This window comes from Myotis yumanensis, unplaced genomic scaffold, assembly GCF_028538775.1.
Source record: "Myotis yumanensis isolate MYYU_CA2020_CCGP unplaced genomic scaffold, mMyoYum1.0.hap1 SCAF_1, whole genome shotgun sequence".
Classification (NCBI taxonomy): domain Eukaryota; kingdom Metazoa; phylum Chordata; class Mammalia; order Chiroptera; family Vespertilionidae; genus Myotis; species Myotis yumanensis.
In genome coordinates, this window is record NW_027223752.1 from 39,639,483 (window position 1) to 39,657,375 (window position 17,893).

General features: G+C 42.0%; 1 pseudogene; it reads left to right on the plus strand.

Annotated features, from left to right (window-relative positions):
* Window positions 1-10,745: 10,745 nt before the first annotated feature.
* Window positions 10,746-11,246, plus strand: LOC139002488 (large ribosomal subunit protein bL17m pseudogene; annotated as a pseudogene).
* Window positions 11,247-17,893: the final 6,647 nt, after the last annotated feature.

The following is a 17,893-nucleotide window of genomic DNA, read 5'->3' on the forward strand; positions in this document are numbered from 1 at the left end:
CCAGCTGTGACCATTTGGATATTCTTTGTTCAGAGGGCTTTAGAGATGTTACCAGAAGAAAGGCATATCTGACCTATTAGTGAGGCCATGGCTGAAGCAGACTGTACTTATTTGGGGGTAAAACAGGGTCATTGATCTGCTATCCTAGCTTTAGGTCACAGAATGCATATGAAATTGAAGTTGTTCCAAAGTGTATCAGTTAGAAAAAAATGGTGCCTATAATATGAAACTCAAAAAATAATAGTTGCCTAAATAATGAAGGCATTTTATGATCTCACATAACAAGAAGGCTGGAGGTAGTTCCATGGTTGGCACGAAGTTCAATGAGGTCATTTTGGCATATCCTCGGGCCTTTCCCTCATGATTGCAAGATAGTTGCCATGGTTCTAAACATCACGTCCTCACCTAGCACTTTTAAGAAGGGGTTGGGGGCAGAGGAGGCCAAAAAGATTTCTCATATTTTTCTTTCTTTTCATCAAGGACACAAACCTTTCCCAGAAGCCCCCTAGATGTCTCCTTCTAGCTCACTAGCCAGAATATTGTGGCATAACTACTCTGATCCATTGCTGGCAAAAGGGAATGGGATAGCCATGATTGGTTTAGACCAATTCATAATTTAGTCTCTTAGCTGGACATTTTTCCAGCCGAACAAAATCAATGCTCTGATAGCAAAGAACACATGGAGAATGGTTGTTCGGTAGAAAACTAACAAAGATTACTAATGTGGATGAGAAAAGACTTGCGCAAGGCCTTCCATGTTCTTCAATCTTAGGGTCCTGAGGTTAGAGCACCTGTTATCCTAGGCACGGGAACGAGCAAAACTGGACAGAACAACACCACCACAAGGATTGCAATGTTGTATGGGAGCAAACGTTAAATGAATGTTCCCACAAAAATATAAAGTTGCCAATTTAGTAAAGTGCTATGAAGGACTGGAACAGGAAATGAGGGGAGTATGTAATGAGCGCACCTGTTCTGAAGCAGCGATAATTCCCTCACATCCCAGTGAGAAGATGTAGAAGGGCTAAGAAGGCTGGTGGCCAGGCAGGAGGGGGAGAAGGGTCTATGGGACTAGAGGCAAGAGGCTGAGGCTCTGGAATCCAGTGGTGAGCACCAGCCCATGGAGTCCAAACAGCCAGATGGGACCAAGGATGCATCCATGCTCACCTGTCCAGCAAGCTGACTTTATCCAGCTACTCCACAGCAGAAAGCAGAGGGATTGGGTCTAAGGACCCTGCCTCCCCTCTGCTGACCCAGAGACCTCTCTTCATATACCCAGAGACCATCTTGGAGGAAAGAAGCAAAGGCCTGACATTTAGTCCCAAAGCACTGAGATTCCTAAAGAAATATTTGAGCTCTTAGATCAGTATAAAATGATTGGACAAAAATGAAGGTTCTGTCCACATTCCTCAGCAGAAGGAGTTGGTGAGGAAAACTAGAGCAGGTTAACTAAAAATTAAACACATTCTTATCGCAACTGAGTTAGTGTGAGTATATGAAAACAAGCATATGGGGAAAATACTATTGTTGGCTCCGTTTTATAGACAAGGAAGTTGGGGCTCAAATAAGATAAGTAACTTATCCAAGGTCATGTTGCTAACAAGTGGTTGATCTTGAATTTTAATCCAATGTGACTTCAAAACCTCCATGCTTTCAACTACTGACAGGATGCTACTTTATCAGGTTGTAAGTGCAATAAGCACAGATAAACTTTTAGGATTATGTGGAGGAGGAAAAGTGACTTCTAGATGTGGAGGACCGGAGAAAGCTTCATAGCGATGGACTCCATCTTTTCCTTTTTGACATACAATGGTAGTTAATTGACAGTCCTCTCAGCTCAGTTCAACATATGGATCACTTGTGTCTGTCTTTTTTTCCCTATGGATTTTCAGTCATGTGATCCTGTCTTTTGGTGGACATAGCAACTTTTAATTGAATGCCCGACATTGTGTATACTAAGTTGTAGAGACTTCAGATGAAGTCTTATTTCAGAGAGAATTTACCATCGCCCTGCTGTCCAGGCGGAATGGTGGGTGATCAAAATGCATTCCATTTAGTTATTTGCTGAGTCAAGGCTGACGTACAGCTCTGGTGAGTCTCATTCTTCCACTGGTTTATCTCTGACCTGCATTTTCAACAGAAAACCCATTGTATTCTGCGAGCCCCTCCCCCAGTGGGTGCTAAACTCTAACCTTGGTCTCACAAGAGTGGGAAACTTCACTCTGCTTTTCAGAGGCAGAGTTTCCACTTGCATTTTGAAGCCCCCGCTCTGAACAGCCTCAGTATTTGGTGAAGTTCTCAGGGGGAGGCAGTCTGAATGCTCTAGGCCCTCCCAGGTCTTTCACCCAAACGCTGCTGCTCTCTCTCCCTCTGTACCTGCCAGACTTGCACGTGCATCTCGAGCTGGGATGCTCGGCCTCCTGCAAGTGCCCGGGTGTAAAAGTGGCTGCGGAAGCAACTCTTTCTTCTCAAGTTTCCCCTCTCCGATGCCTCAGAACTTCCGGTTTTCCTTGCCCCAGCAGTTCGCAGCATCCTTCAAAGACATAGCTTCTGTGTTTTATTTGGCTTTTCCGATTATTCTGTTGGGAATGCTGATCTGCTGACAGCAACTTCGTCCGCCCAGAAGAGGAAGCAATGGGCCTGGGAAGGGCGATGGATTTGAATACGGGAAGTGACCTGCTCGAAAGAGCAGCCCTGGTCTTCCCGTCACCAAACCCGCTGGTCCTGGTGGTCTTTCTCAGAGATGTCATCTATTCCTTCCATTTCTCCTGTAGTTTCTCCTCTAGCTCCTCCTTCACACTTTCCTTTATCGGCTAATACAAAGTTCAGCACCCATCACTCTTCGTCCTCTGCACATTCTTCCTGTAAATCAGCGCTCTCCGGGCGTCAGCAGCCGCCTGTGTGAACGGCCCGAGTCTGTGCCGAGAGCACCGCCCTGTCTCTGGATCTCACTCTACAGCCACTCACCTATGCCCACCTGGACGAGAGGGAGGACTGGTGGACGGAGGAAAGCAATGCGCAACTTCTCCTTAGAGGGGAAGAAGAGGGACAAATAATCTCAAAAGTAGGGGTATGATGTATCTGGGAAAACAGAAATACTGACGCTAAGAATGTGAGAGAGGTTTAGACCAGGAACTGGCCTGCAGAGCACAACTTTTGTGTCTTAAATAAAAGACCTGTTGTGTTGTTGTTTTTAAAGAGAGTTTTAGATTCACAGCAAAACAAAGAGGAAGGTACAGAGATTTTCCATACACCCCCTTTCCCCCACACATCCATAGCCTCTTCCATGATCAGTCTCTCTCCCCGAAGTGATATATTTGCTATAATTGATAAACCTACATTGACATACTATAGTCACCCAAAGTCCATAGTTTATATTAGAGTTCACTCTTGGTGTACATTCTATGGGTGTGAACAAATGTATAATATTATGTACCTCTCGTTATAGCATGTATTTTCACTGTCTTAACAATCCTCTGTGCTCCTCCTGTTCATCTCTCCCCTCGCCTTTGCAGCCCCCACTCCCTGGCAACCATTGATCTTTTTGCCTTTCCATAGTTTTGTCTTCTCAGAATGTCATACTGTTGAAATCTTACAGCATGCAGTCTTTTCAAATTGGCTTCTTTCATTAAGTAATATGCCTTTAAGATTCCTCTGGAGAATACCGGAAGGAACGGTTACCGACCGAAGGGGAAATCTCGCGAAATGTCAGCCGTGCGTGCTCACGTGCTTATGTGCTCACGCAGTTGACCGTTATTGACCGTTATTTAGCCGTTAAACCGCCCCCTCGCCTCGTCACATCACTCCGTCCTGCTGTCCGCGCTGGTGGAGCGGCGTCCCCGCCTTTTCTGAAGTTCGGAGGCCGACGTTCTGGTCATCCCGACTGACCGCACGAGAGAAGATGGAGAAACAGAAGCCGTTTACCTCGTTCGTTCCGCCGAGGGTGAGCAGCAGCCAGGTATCTGCAGTGAAGCCGCAGACCCTGGGAGGAAAGTCGAATTTCTTCAAGAGTTTCAACGAAGGTATTGAAGATGGCACTTGTTTTCCATTTGCAATGACTAATCTCTCCAAACACGGGAAGAACATTGATTCCGATGCTACTTTACAGAAAGTCAACTTTTTGCCCATGCTTGAAGAGAATTCAGGGGCAGCGAGCAGACGATATTTAAAATTGATGAAGGAGGTTGAAAGGATTAAGAAGTGGAAAGTGAATATACACTCTGAACGGAAGCAGAAAGAAAATGAGTTGCAAGAAAATAGAAAGATGGTTGAAGCACAGCGGGAAGCCATTCAAGAACGACAGGTGCGCCCGGGGCGGTCTGGCTCAGCGGATAGAGCGGCGGCCGGCGGAGTGAAGGGTCCCGGGTTCGATTCCAGCCAAGGGCATGTTCCTGGGTCGCAGGCTCGATCCCCAGTCGGGGGCGTGCAGGCGGCAGCCGATCAATGAGATTCTCACTCATCAATGATGTTTCTATCTCTCCCTCTCCCTTCTTTGAAATCAATACAAACATATATTTAAAAAAAGAAAAAAAGAAGATTCCTCCGTGTCTTTTCATGGCGGACAGCTTATTTCTTTTTAGTTGTGAATAAAACTCCATTGTCTTGATGTACTACAGTTTATTTAGCCATTTTCCCACTAAAAGTCATCGTGGTGGCTTCCAAGTGTGACAGTTCAGTGATGACGGTTATGAATAAGGCGGCCGGAAACCTCTGTGTACAGGTTTCTGAAGTTCCCTGATGACATAAGATACGGGGCATCTTTTCATGTACTTATTTGCTATCTGTAGATCTTCCTTGATGAGATATATGTTAAGGTTTGGGGCTCGTTTTTGAAATCAGATTATTTTCTCTTTGTTGAGCTTTAATATTTCTTTGTATATTTTAATGTTAGTGAAGTCTAGCTTATTTCATTCATAGATTGTGCCTTTGGTGTTGTACTTTAAAAAGTAATTGTCATACCCAAGGTCACCTATGTTTTCATCTGCATTATCTTCTAGCATTTTTAGTTTTGCAGTTTACATTTATCTCTATTTTATCTCTATAATGCATTTTGATTTTTTTGTGTGTGTGAAGGGTATAAAATCTGTATCTAGATTTTTTTTTTTTGCATGTGGGTGTCCAGTTGTTCTAGTGCCATTTACTGGGAAAACTATTTTTTCTCCTTTGTATTTTCTTTGCTTGTTTTTCAAAGAGCAATTGACCAGATTTATTTGGGCCTATTTCTGGCTTTCTACTCCATTTTATTGATCTATTTGTCTATTATTTCATCAATACCACACTGTCTTTTTTTGTTGTTCTTTTTTGCTTTTTAAAAAAATTGACTTGAGAGAGATAGAAAAACATCAATTTGTTGTTCCATTTATTTATGCATTCATTGGTTGATTCTTGTATGTGCCCTGACTAGGAATCACACCCACAACCTTGTAATACTGGGTTGATGCTCTAACTGAGATCTGGCCAGGGCTTACTACCACACTGTTTTAACTGCTGTTGCTTCATAGCAAGTTTTTTAGCTGCGTAGTGTCAGTTCTCTAATTTTTTTCCCCCTTCAATACTGTGTTGGCAATTCTGGGTCTTTTGCCTCTCCCTATAAATTTTAGAATCCGTTTGTTGGTATCCACAAAATAACTTGCTGGGATTTTGATTAGGATTCTATTGAATCTATAGATCAAGTGGGGAGACCTGACAACTTGACATTTTTTCTGTTTATGAACAGGCAGTCTCTCTTCATTTATTTAGTGCTTTGATTTCATTCACCGGAGTTTGATAATTTTCCTTATATAGATCTTATGCACATTTTGCTAGATTCATAACTAAATATTTAATTTAGAGGGTGTTATTACAAATAGTATTATGTTCTTAATTTTAAATCCACTCATTTATTTCTGATACATAGGAAAACAATAGACTTTTGTATATTAACTTTGTATCCTGCAACCTTGTTATCATCACTTATTAGTTGCAGCAATTGTTTTTGTTCATCTTTAGATTGTCTATGTAGATGATCATGTTATCTGTGAATAAAGACAGTTATATTTCTTCTTTCTCAATACCTTTTTCTTCCTTTTTTTGGTCTTACTAAATTAGCTACAACTTCTAGTACAGTGTTGAAAAGGAGTGATGGCAGTGAACATCCCTGCCTTCTTCCTGATCTTAGTTGGAAAGTTTTTAGTTTCTCATCCATTAAGTATGATGTTAGTTGTAGGATTTTTGTAGATTATTTTTAAGTTGAGAAAGTTCCCCTCTATTCCTGGATTGTTGATTTTTAATCACAACAGAGCATAACATTTTAAAGCAAAGAAGAGAAAGAAAGTAAATTATAAAAATGTGATTTTCTAGTGAGACTGGTATGAAATCATTTTAAGATTTATAAAGATTTTGAGGACAATTGTTACAAGGGGAAATGTTTTGTTATAAACTATGACATAAATACCTTGGAAATATAGATATTATAAAGGCAGTATGTCAAGTCAGAAGAGAAAATAAAGATTATTTAATAAATAGTGTTGAAATAACTGTTTAGCCATCTGAAAAATAAAATAAAATTATATCCAAACTTAAAAAACTTCAAATCAGTATAAATTTTAGATCAATGATTTAAAAGTTAAAAATAAACCGTAAATATGTAAAAAAAGAGGCCATTGGAGATGACAAACAATAAACTGGGGAAAATATGTACAGCTAACACCATAGATAAATCACTATATAAAAAGGTCAATAACATGCTAGACAAAAAAGAGTTAGGGCATGAACATCTTATAGAAACAAGTTTACAAATTAAAGGATTCTCAATCTCACATAAAGAGAAATATGTAATTTAAAACCATAGTGAGACACTGTTATTCACCAATCACATTCACAAAGGTTAAAAACTTTTTAAGAAGTTGGCAACACACTGTATTAGCAAAAGTGTGAAGAAACAGGCAAACTTTCTACATTACTGATCGGTTTTTTTAATTGGCATAATCTCCAAAAGGGGAAATTCAGCAATTTCTGTGAAAATTACAAATGCTCATATCCTCTTATCCAGCATTTCCCCTTCTAGGACTTCAATCTTGATATCAATTTGCTAAATAATGTATTAATTGTGGCACTGTGTGTGATGGAAAACTTTGGACAATAAATATCCACCTATAGAGAAACTGGCTAAATATGTTTTATTCATACCACCAAGTAGAATGAGATGCAGCTGTAACAGAATCATGGGGCTCTTTTGCACAGATGCAGAATATGTATTGTCAATGTTGAGATGCAGAACACAGTGTGTATAGCATGTTACTCTTCATGTAAAACTTTCCACAACAGAACATATAGGTATACTTATATATTTGGAAATGTCTAAAATAACTCTAGAAGGGCAGAAAAGAAACTAGGACTTGCTTTTCCCTAGGACAGGGCCATGGGTGAGAGGGAAATTTTCTCTATATATCCTTTGCTATCTTTTGAATTTTAAACCACATGACTGTATTTCCTATTAAAAATAAATTACAAAATATCTTTGGAAAAGTAAACACATTTTAAAACCTCAGTGAAGTCAGAAGGGAGTTTGCCAGAGAATGTATTTCCGCAAGGTGGGGGGTTGGTGAGAGCCTGGATGGCTTTTAAAGGACATAGTTGGAGAGTTTTCTCAATAAGGAAAAGAACACAAACATATGCAAAGTCCTCCTCAGATTGTGAGTGTTTCTTCCCAGGCCCATAAAAAACTGTTCTCCTTTGCTGAGTTCACAGAGCCGCACTCATTTCCTGTCTCTCTGCTGCCTGCACTAACTGGTGTCTGACCTAAACGACCTTTACTGTCAACCAGGGTGAGGGTGGTATTACTGAGAAATGCCTGAACTTCTCTTTGAAAGTTTAATGCTGAGTAAGCTGCTCCTATTGAATGTGCATGTGTACTTGTGATGTTTCCTTTAAAATAAAAATAAATGTATTGGGGTGACATTGGTTAATAAAATGATATATGTTTCAAGTGCACAATTCTATGATACATCATCTGTATATTTTAGTGTGTGCTCATCACCCAAAGTCAAATCTTCTTCCGTTACCATATATTTGGCTCCCTTTACTATCCCATCACCCACACCCTTCTTCTTATATTATACTAGAGGCCCAGTGCATGAGGATTCATGCACTGGAGGGGGGTGCCTCAGCCTGGCCTGCCCCTCTCACAGTCCGGGAGCCCTCAGGGGCAGGAGGTGACCCAGCAAACAGGGGAAGGCGATGCCCAATCACACCTCTGCTGCTGCCACTGCTGGCAGTGCAAGCCTCGGCCGACCCTGGTTACCTGAGCCTCTGGCGGCCCTGGGCGGCTGGGCAGCTGCCATCCAAGGCTTGCCTATGCCTTGGGCCAGCCCTGAGCAGCTGGTGGGCTAAGGGGTCAGAGGGACTCCAGAGGCACGCCTGCTGCCCCAGCGGGGCTGAGGGGACTGAGCGCCACCATCTTGTGGCTGTGGGTGCCGCCATCTTTGAGGGAGTGGCTGTCAATTAGCATATTCCCTCCTTATTGGCTCTGGGCACCATCTTTGCAATGGTGTGAGGGTCAATTAGCATATTCCCTCTTTATTAGATAGGATTTTTATTGATTTCAGAGAGGAAGGGAGAGAGAGATAAAAACATCAATTATTGATCAGCTGTCTCCTGCATGCCCCCTTCTGGGGATCAAGCCGCAACTGGATATGTGCCCTTGACTGGAATCGAACTTGGGACCTTTCAGTCCTCAGGCCGACACTCTATCCACTGAGCCAAAGCAGCTAGGGCCCACCCCTTCTTATGCTGAGTTTTCTAAGGATTTAGTTAAAAGCAAGTGCTCCTGTACCTTTCATTCTTCTTTGAAGTTGTTGTTCCAGAGACCTCTCATTTCCCTCAAGGTTGCTAGGTCCCAGAGCCCTAGGACAAAAAGAGCCATCCTTTTATTAAATCAGTTTTTGCTATCTTTAATAGTCCCTCGCTGTAAGCATCTTCCTCATGGTTTCAGTAGCACCTCTTCATTAACTAGCTTTGGTTCTAGTCCTGCTTCTACTTCAGCTCTGCACTGATAGCTATTTTAATTGCAAGTAAGTCAATTAGTACTTCTAGTCCTTACATATACAATTAGGGCATTGGAATTTTAAGTCTTTAGACCTTCCCACATCTGAAGCTCTATGACCCCAGGGAAATAAATTCTTTCCTTTACCACAACTCCAATGTAAGTAAATAAACCTTGTCCTTTCTATTAAAAGTAGCATCTTGAAAAGTCTATGGAATAAGAACTTTCAATCTGGATAGTTAAAAAATAATGGATAGTTCTAAAAGACTAATATGCCTGGATTTAGAGCTCAAATATTTATCAGAATTTAGAATATGGTAAAGAAGGCCCTTAATACTCATAATTAATAGAAGGAATATGCACTGTTCAGTTCAAATGTTAATGAGACAACTCATTAACAAGTTAGAAAAAAAATTAAGATACCTACCTCACACCACACATCAAATAAATTCCTGACAGCATAAAATTATAAATGTAAAAAACCAAAGAGGATAGGAAAAAACACAGATAAAAATTTATTTAATTTTAGAATAACAAATACCCTTCCAAGCATGATCCAAAAGTAAAAAACAATGCCATAATCGGTTTGGCTCAGTGGATAGAGCGTCGGCCTGCGGACTGAAGGGTCCCAGGTTCGATTCCGGTCAAGGGCATGTACCTTGGTTGCGGGCACATCCCCAGCAGGGGTTGTGCAGGAGGCAGCTGATCGATGTTTCTCTCTCATCGATATTTCTAACTCTCTATCCCTCTCCCTTCCTCTCTGTAAAACAAACAAACAAAAAAACAAGAAAGTGATTGATATATTGGCTACTTAAAACAAAAGAAAAATGTCTAAACTACATACTTGAAGTTATAAAAAACTTTTTAAAAAAAGAATTCACAACATATATTTTTGAATTATGAGTAACTCTTAGAAATCAATGAAAAGATTTAAAAAAACATTACAAAATACAGTTGAAGCATGGTTAAGCAAGTTACATTAAAAAGGAGAAATACAAATGGCCAATAAACATGAAAAATATTTTACCTCACTAATAATAAGTGAAATACCAATTAAAATAAAAATACCTTTTAACCTATAAAACTGGAAATATTTGAAAAGAATGATAATAACTAGTGTTGATGAGGGTGTGAGATAATAGCTACTTTCATACACTTTAAAGAGAATATAAATTAGTTCAAACTTTCTGGAGGGCAATTTGGCAAATTGATATAGCATTTTAAAATGTGTATAGTGACATTTAATTGTTCACTTCTAAGAATTTATCCTAAGGAATTAACAGGATAAATGCGCAGAAATGCCTGTACAAGAAGTTTCTTTAGTGTGTCATTTAGCAAAACAAAAGATTGGGAAACCTAGCCTGGCGAGCATGGTTCAGTGGTTGAGCGTCCACCTATGAACCGAGAGGTCATGGTTCAATTCCCCGTCAGGGCACATCCCTGGGTTGCAGGCTCAATCCCCAGTGTGGGGCATGCAGGAGGCAGCTGATCAGTGATTCTTTCTCATCATTGATGTTTCTTCTCTCTCTGCTTTCCTTTCTGAAATCATTAAAAAAGAAAAAAAAATTATTAAAAAACAAAAATAAAGATTGGCAAACCTAAATATTTGCCAGTTAGGGGAACAGGAAGTTATGTAATAATGCAAGAAGATGGATGGAGATGTCCTCAACATATTAAGTAAAACAAAAGATTATGTAATGGGGTCTGGGGAGTAGCGGGTAACATGCGGTTTTCGGTCGCCGCCACCATCCCCCAGGGCCGCGTATTCCGCCACCTGGGCCTTGGTCCCGAGTCCCGCATCCACCTGCTGCGGAACTTGCTTATGGGACTAGTGCGACATAGAGGCTTCCTGGGCGCGCGTGGACCATGAGGGGTAACGCTGAGAAGCTCATTGACTATGGAAAGCTGGGAAACGCCAAGGAAAGAGCCATGCGCATGGCTGACTTCCGGCTCACAGAGAAGGACTTGATCCCAAAGCTGGTTCAAGTGCTGGCCTCTCGGCACCAAGGTCAGCTACACGAGAATGCTGCAGATCCCAAATCGGAATAAGCAGGATCGGGCCAAGATGGCAGTCACGGAGTAGAAAGGCAACTGCCTCCCATCCCTGCCCCTGCCTCGCAGAGACAGCCGCCTTGCACGTCTAAACCAGCTCCTTCGTGGGCTGCGGCAGGACCAGCAAGCAAGCATCCACCGCTCCCACACACCTCAAACACCAGGGATTTAACTGGAGCCAAAGAGTGTGCAGCCTCGTCAGTGCCCATGATCATAGGCATTTGGATCCCTTCATCTCTAAGAACTGGAGCTAGAGTTGTGAAGTGGACAGTCTTAATGGAGCCCAGACCTGTTGGGTAGCCATATAACCTTCTCTTTGCACAATAGGTAAAATTCCTTGTATGAATATATGTACACTGATTTTTTTTCTCTCACCTTGGGATTTCTGAGAATGAGAACTACCCAAATGCTCTGTCTTCATGGGATAGTAAATTCATAACATATGTTTCTGTCTCTTAAATCCAGGTGTTTTTTTTTAAAAAAGATTATGTAATGGAATGTATAGCATGATTATCTCTATGTACATTTTTTTCTAAATGTTTATATTAAAATACAAAATCAGAACACCAAATGTTAATCACTATCATTTCTGGATGTTTCAAATAATAGGGAATCTTTACTTTCTTGTTTATGGCTATCTGTATTTTCTGATTATTCAAAAATAATGAGCATTTATTATTTTTATTTTTGGAGAAACAATAAAACCGTAACCCTCCTTCCCAAACTGACGTACGATCCTTAGAGATAAAAAGAAAACAATGGTAGATGAGCAATGCAGATATTTCCATGACATGGCTTTTGTTACCATAGCAAAGTGCACACAGGAGTAATGTGCAAACTAAGCAACTGTGTGTCTGTCTGTCTGCCAGCTGTTTCAGCAAGATTTGCTTCCTCCATTGCAGGTGAGAAGCTGAATTTTCCAGTGAACTTCCAACAAAATTGCCACTTCACCAGGTGGGTTCCAAAAATAATATTTTGAACAAGATATGTCATGGAGATGGTCTTTGATTTCCATTTTTCACCGAGAAAAGACGTCTAAGGCAGAGGCCACACTACACTTGTTCCTTCTGTCTCGCTCACTCACTTTCGTTACCCACCCCACTGCAGCCTCACTTCCTCCATTTCTTCTTGGACCTTTCCTTCTCTTCTTTCTTCTTTCCCTTCTCTCCCTACCGCCCCTTGCTTCCTTTTCAGTCATTTTCTCACCAGACATTTCCTGAGAGTTTCCCAGGTGCCACGTACTGAGCTGGGTGCTGAAAGCAACTTCAGACTCACCAAGGGGCATGGGAACAAGTCCTGTCTCCACTCCCTGCAGGTGCTGCCAATTCCAAGGCAAAATGGAAATGCTGGGATGTCGTGATTTGCTGCACTTAATGCTGAAATCCTGGCATGGGTACTGTTATTATATTTTTAAATATTCCATTTGAAACATCAGTGAAACAATATGTTTCAAAAGCACACATTTACAAGCCTGTTTCAACACATTAAGCAAATACGTAAGTTATTAAAGATATAAACATTAAATGTTTAGTATTAAGCTATTACAAATTAGCAGGCAAATGAACAATATGAGATAAATAAGCACTCAAAGTACAAATTTAATTAAATTTGAAAAATATATAATTGAAATATCATAGTTATGTTATTTTATTAAGTGCTTTGGTGATGTTATTGTTGAAGCGCCAGTGTATTTTTATGCATTTTTTAAACTGCTGAAAATACTCTTTTTAACTCGATGCTAGTGAGTGAATAGTGAAAAACTATTATAGAGTAACTATTTCCTTCTGATTCATAGATCTTCAAGTGTAAGATTTCTTGCTTTATAACTGAGGAGTTCTGGGGCCTCTCAAGAGTCTCTTGATGTGTTGTATATACACATATGTGTTTTTTGTGTGTATGTGTACATAATTGTGGTATGTGTGGGATATGTGTGTATATGTGTGTTGCGTGGGATAGTGTGGTGAGTGTGTATGTGTGTGGGTACACATGTATGTGTATGTAAAGTGTGTGGGGGTCTGTGTGCATGTATGTGGTGAGTATGTGTGGACAACTATGTGTGGTATGTGTTCATGGGGAAAGTATGTGGTGTGTGTTTATGTGGTGTCTAGGGTGTGGAACAGGCAGAGTTCCTAATTCTGCAGTTTGTATCTGAACATGGATCTTTCCCCACCTAGTCTAGGCTGACTGTGATCATGATAGGGGCATAAATGGAATGCTGGGGACCAGCTATAATTGTAAGAAATATTAATCATGCTCTGTTAACCGTGATTGTTTTATTCTGATTAAAGAAGGCACATTTTAACCTGGCTGGCAGTTTCACTCAGGGCGTGGGAGCTCATCTGGAAATGCAGCCCATCCTCCTTGTCAGGAGCTGCCTATTATCATGGAAAGATTAACAACCCTGTTGCAGAAACCAGAGCCACCAGGCATTTGAAGATCCCCAGCCCTTTGCATGTCACTAGCCCTTCAACCCCCAGCCTTTGCATACCCACAGCCTTTGCAAATATCCAGCCCCCATTACCTGTAAACTGCCCATTTGGCATACCCTTCCCCATATAATCGTTGTCCTCCTACCCAATACAAGCGGCTGGCTTATGGTGGGGTGCAGAGCAGATTTTTGTGGATGACTTGCTGCTCTCCCATACTGCCGGCAGTATTGGAATAAACGCTCATATATGAGTCAACCCTGGCTCTGCCTAGTTAGCAGCCCAGACCCATTGGTTGTCCGATTACAACCAGAAGGAAGTCCATGTCCGTGCTTTGTTTATCCAGGCAGGGACACAGTGACACAAGCCCAGTGCCCGTTTGTGAGGCTGAAGGCCTGATAGAGAGTGCCAACCTCCAAGTCACCCTGCAGCTGCCACGTGAGGGGAGGGCTAGGCAGCTGCCTTACTAAAAAGAAAGCCCCACGGGCTCTGGGAGTCCCCGGGGAGGTCAGAGAACTGGGCTGGAAGGCCTCAGAGGGTATCCTGTCATGTTTGTCAACCTGGGGCTTTCACATTGTAGTGGGTAGCAAAATCACTTCAGTGGACTGCAAAAAGCTGTTTGTAAAAAGTAGAATAGAAATGTGTAGATTACGCTAGTAAGAATAAGTACAGATTGTTGGAACTTTTACTTTAAGTGTGTGTGTGTGTGTGTTTGTGTGTGTGCGCGCACGCGCGAGTGCGTACGCATTGGGATATGATATAAGAAGAATTTGTTATCATTAGCTGTGGTCACTTTACATTTTTTCTTCATAGTGAGAAAGTGGAGGGTATCTGAGGAATGTGATCTGCCTTCTGACGTCACAGCTAATTAGTGACGGGAACAGTCCTTCCATTACCTTACATGCGGTAAGAGTCACTGGGAAGGACCGGAATAATAGCTTCTCTCTTCCTTTAGTGGAAAATAGCATGTTTAGTCTTTTTAAAAAATATTATTGCTCCTCAACATTTTCAAACTTTCTGCAATTTCCAAATGAGAGAATTGAACAAGTTGGCTGATGTTCAAGGTTCCCTTCAACTTTGAAAATTCTAGAGTTCTATAATTTTAAGGGAGAGAAGGAGAGAATATGTAGGTGACTCAGTACTGGTCTGTGGGAAAAACCATTTTTATCGAGAAATAGTGAGTGTGGTCTCAAGTGTCCCCTCTGTCCCTGTGGACATCTTCCCCACTGCTCAAATGCTCTGTTTCACAGCCACTTTGTGGGAGTCAAATGTGGTCACTGTGTGAGGGGCTCAGGAAAACACTACAGAGGCAAGAGTTGCCTTTGGTGACCTTCCTTAGCGTCTGGTCTGGTCTGGTCTTTGCATCCTGTCTTGGAGCCAGGCTGCAGGGCATGATACGAACACCTAAGACCAGCCTGGGCACCCTTCATGTCCCACACAAGGTGACTTAATGTGCCTATTATCCTAGTGAGAACTGCATAATGTAACCAGTTATTACGTATTTAAAGGATTTTTTAGATTGCGAACATGCAATGATAGGATTCTCTTAGGAACCTTAAAGCCAAAATGAAACCTGGGACTGGATGAAACACTGTGTCCTGACTGTGTCGGCCACTGGGCCTGCTCACATAATGACCCTTATTGCTGGAACTACCCTGCCCACCTCTCCAGTCTATATTTTGACAAATTGCCTTTATTGGCAGATTCTAGCCACACTGGCCTTCTCTTCAAACATTCCATGCTTCATCTTTGCTTTGCACATGTTGTTCCCTTAGCCTGGAAAGCTCTTCCCTCCTCCATTTTCCTCAGATCTCAGCTCAGTTGTTTGTTTTCAGAGGCCAAGTTAGGATGCCTGTGGTAAACTCTTACAGCACCATGAACCTTGCCTTTGAGTGGTTTGGGCTGCGATTTTACATCCATTTGTGGAATTGTTTGATTATGTGAAGGCAGCTTGAGCCCCGCCCCCCGCAACCTGCATTCCGATGCATATGCTTACGAGCCCCAATCCCCTTTCCGCTTATGTCCTAGCTAGCCTTGCAAAACCTGTTTCCCTGAATGCTTATCTTAACAGGAGCTACAAACTGTACAGGAGCTACAACTGTACATAGCCCCACAACGGGGTCTGACTGCCGGCACCAGATGGGGTCTTGGTTGCCATCTCACTTCCCCCCTTATAACCATCACAGGGGCTGCAAAAGCCCATGAAAAGTCCTGAAGCCTGGTCCATATTTGGGAGACAAAGAACTTAAGGGGGTAAAAGGAGACGCCCCCCCGCTTTGCATTCGGCGCTCAAATTTGGGAAACTGATTCCCCTGAGTCACAGAACCGGTGCATTTCCTGATCTTCCAAGTGCCTGACTTTTCTTGTCTTCCCGTCACCTGGTAACGTCTGTAACAATTAACTGTTCATCTCTTCACCTTATTAGCTCCACGAGGGCATGGAAGTTTTCTTTCTTTACCTCCCACTGTGCCCCCAACACCAGGGACAGTGTATACCATGTAATTCAGTGCTTTAATGGCATGCTGAATAAATGAATAGATCTGCGGGTCTATAGGCCACACTCAGAAAGCATGTATTTCATGCCTATTTCTGTATGATTACTATGCACGTGGTTACACAATAGGTGCTGAGTGAATAAGGCAATTCCCAAAGATGATTCTTCTGGAGAAAGCCAGCCTGGACAAAACCTCTTCATTGCAGGAAGATTCTGGATGCTCAATAGGCATATTTTGCATTTTTCTGACTTTTAGATGCTACAGTTTCTTTCTGGTGCCCTTTGCCCCTCAGTAGCTGAGCGGAGAGGGAATGAGAGGCCCTTTGTCGGCCATGTCCTCTTTATTTCTCATCCACTCCGTACAGTGCAGATTCTAGTCCTGTTGGCATTGGTCTGATAGGCACCGTCCTGTTGCTGGTTTCATTGTGCATCAGGAAAAAGTACTTGGGTGCCTGTCTATGAAATATTTTATTTTTTAAAAAAATATATTTTATTGATTTTTTTACAGAGAGGAAAGGAAAGGGATAGAGAATTAGAAACATCGGTGAGAGCAAAGCATCGATCAGCCACCTCCTGCACATCCCTCACTGGGGGTGTGCCCGCAACCAAAGTACATGCCCTTGACCGGAATTGAACCTGGGACCCTTCAGTCCCCAGGCCGACACTCTATCCAGTGAGCCAAACCAGCCAGGCTGTCTATGAAATATTTAACAAAGAACATTTGTGTAGCAATTCACAAAGCACCACTGCCTATGTTACCTGATTTCAACTCCATAATAGTTACTGTTCTGAGAAGAGACGATTTTCCAAACTTACACACAATGGGACTAAAAAATGTTAAGTGGCTTGTCCCAGGTAACAGAGTGAGTACTGTGGAGAGCAAGTCTCAAACCCGGTTCTCTAAATTCCATCATTTTATATGAAGATATAATACCCTTTTTGTATGCATGTCTCATAGGCTTTAGAATACTTCATAAGTGTACCTTATATTTTATGACATTTTTATTTTTGCAAACTTACCACATTAATTCTTGTAATACAATAATTTCCTGAATTAATGGGCAAATATTCTTCCCATTTTTACAGGTAAGTAATACTGAATTATGTGGATGGGCCCAGTATAATCACAAGGGTCCTTATAAGAGGAAGCGAAGAGGGTCAGAGTGAGAGAACAGGATGTGATGATGGAAGCAGGGGTCATAATCGGAGAGAGAGAGAGATTTGAAGATGCTCTGCTGCCAGCTTTGAAGCTGGAGGAAGGGGCCACAAGCCAAGAAATGCAGGTGGCCTCCAGGAGATAGACACTTCCACAAGAAACACAGCCCTGCCAATACCTTGTTTTGAGGTATTCTGACCCCCAGAACTATAATACATTTGTGTTGTTTTAAGCTACTAAACTGTGTTCATTTGTTACAGCAGCAATAGGAAACAAATACATTCCTCTCAACAGTGATTGACTCCAGCAGATAAAGAAATCAGACTATTTCTGGCATATTCCAGACCCCGGGCCTGGAGAGAAGAGTTGTGACAGGTAAGAGAACGGCCTTAGGATGTGGAGAGAAGTGACTATGCTGCAAACCTCTGCTCTCTCAGGGGGAGATGTGAGCGTTTGTGGCCCTCTGTAAGTCTTCCAGTGCTTCCAGGACATGGACGATAAAACCCAAACTCCCTGGCCCAGCCTGTCTCTCTGGCCCCTTCTGAACCCATCCCACTCCCACTCACAACACTGCCGAGACACGTACCTTCTTCCTATTCTTGGAGGCCTTGGCACTTTCTGTTTCCTCCACTTGAAATGCTATCACTCTATAACTTCACAGGGCGCCTCCTCGTCACCTCTTCAGAATGTGTCTGACCACCTCTCCAATGTGGCCCCCCCCAGCCATTCTCTACTTTCCTTTA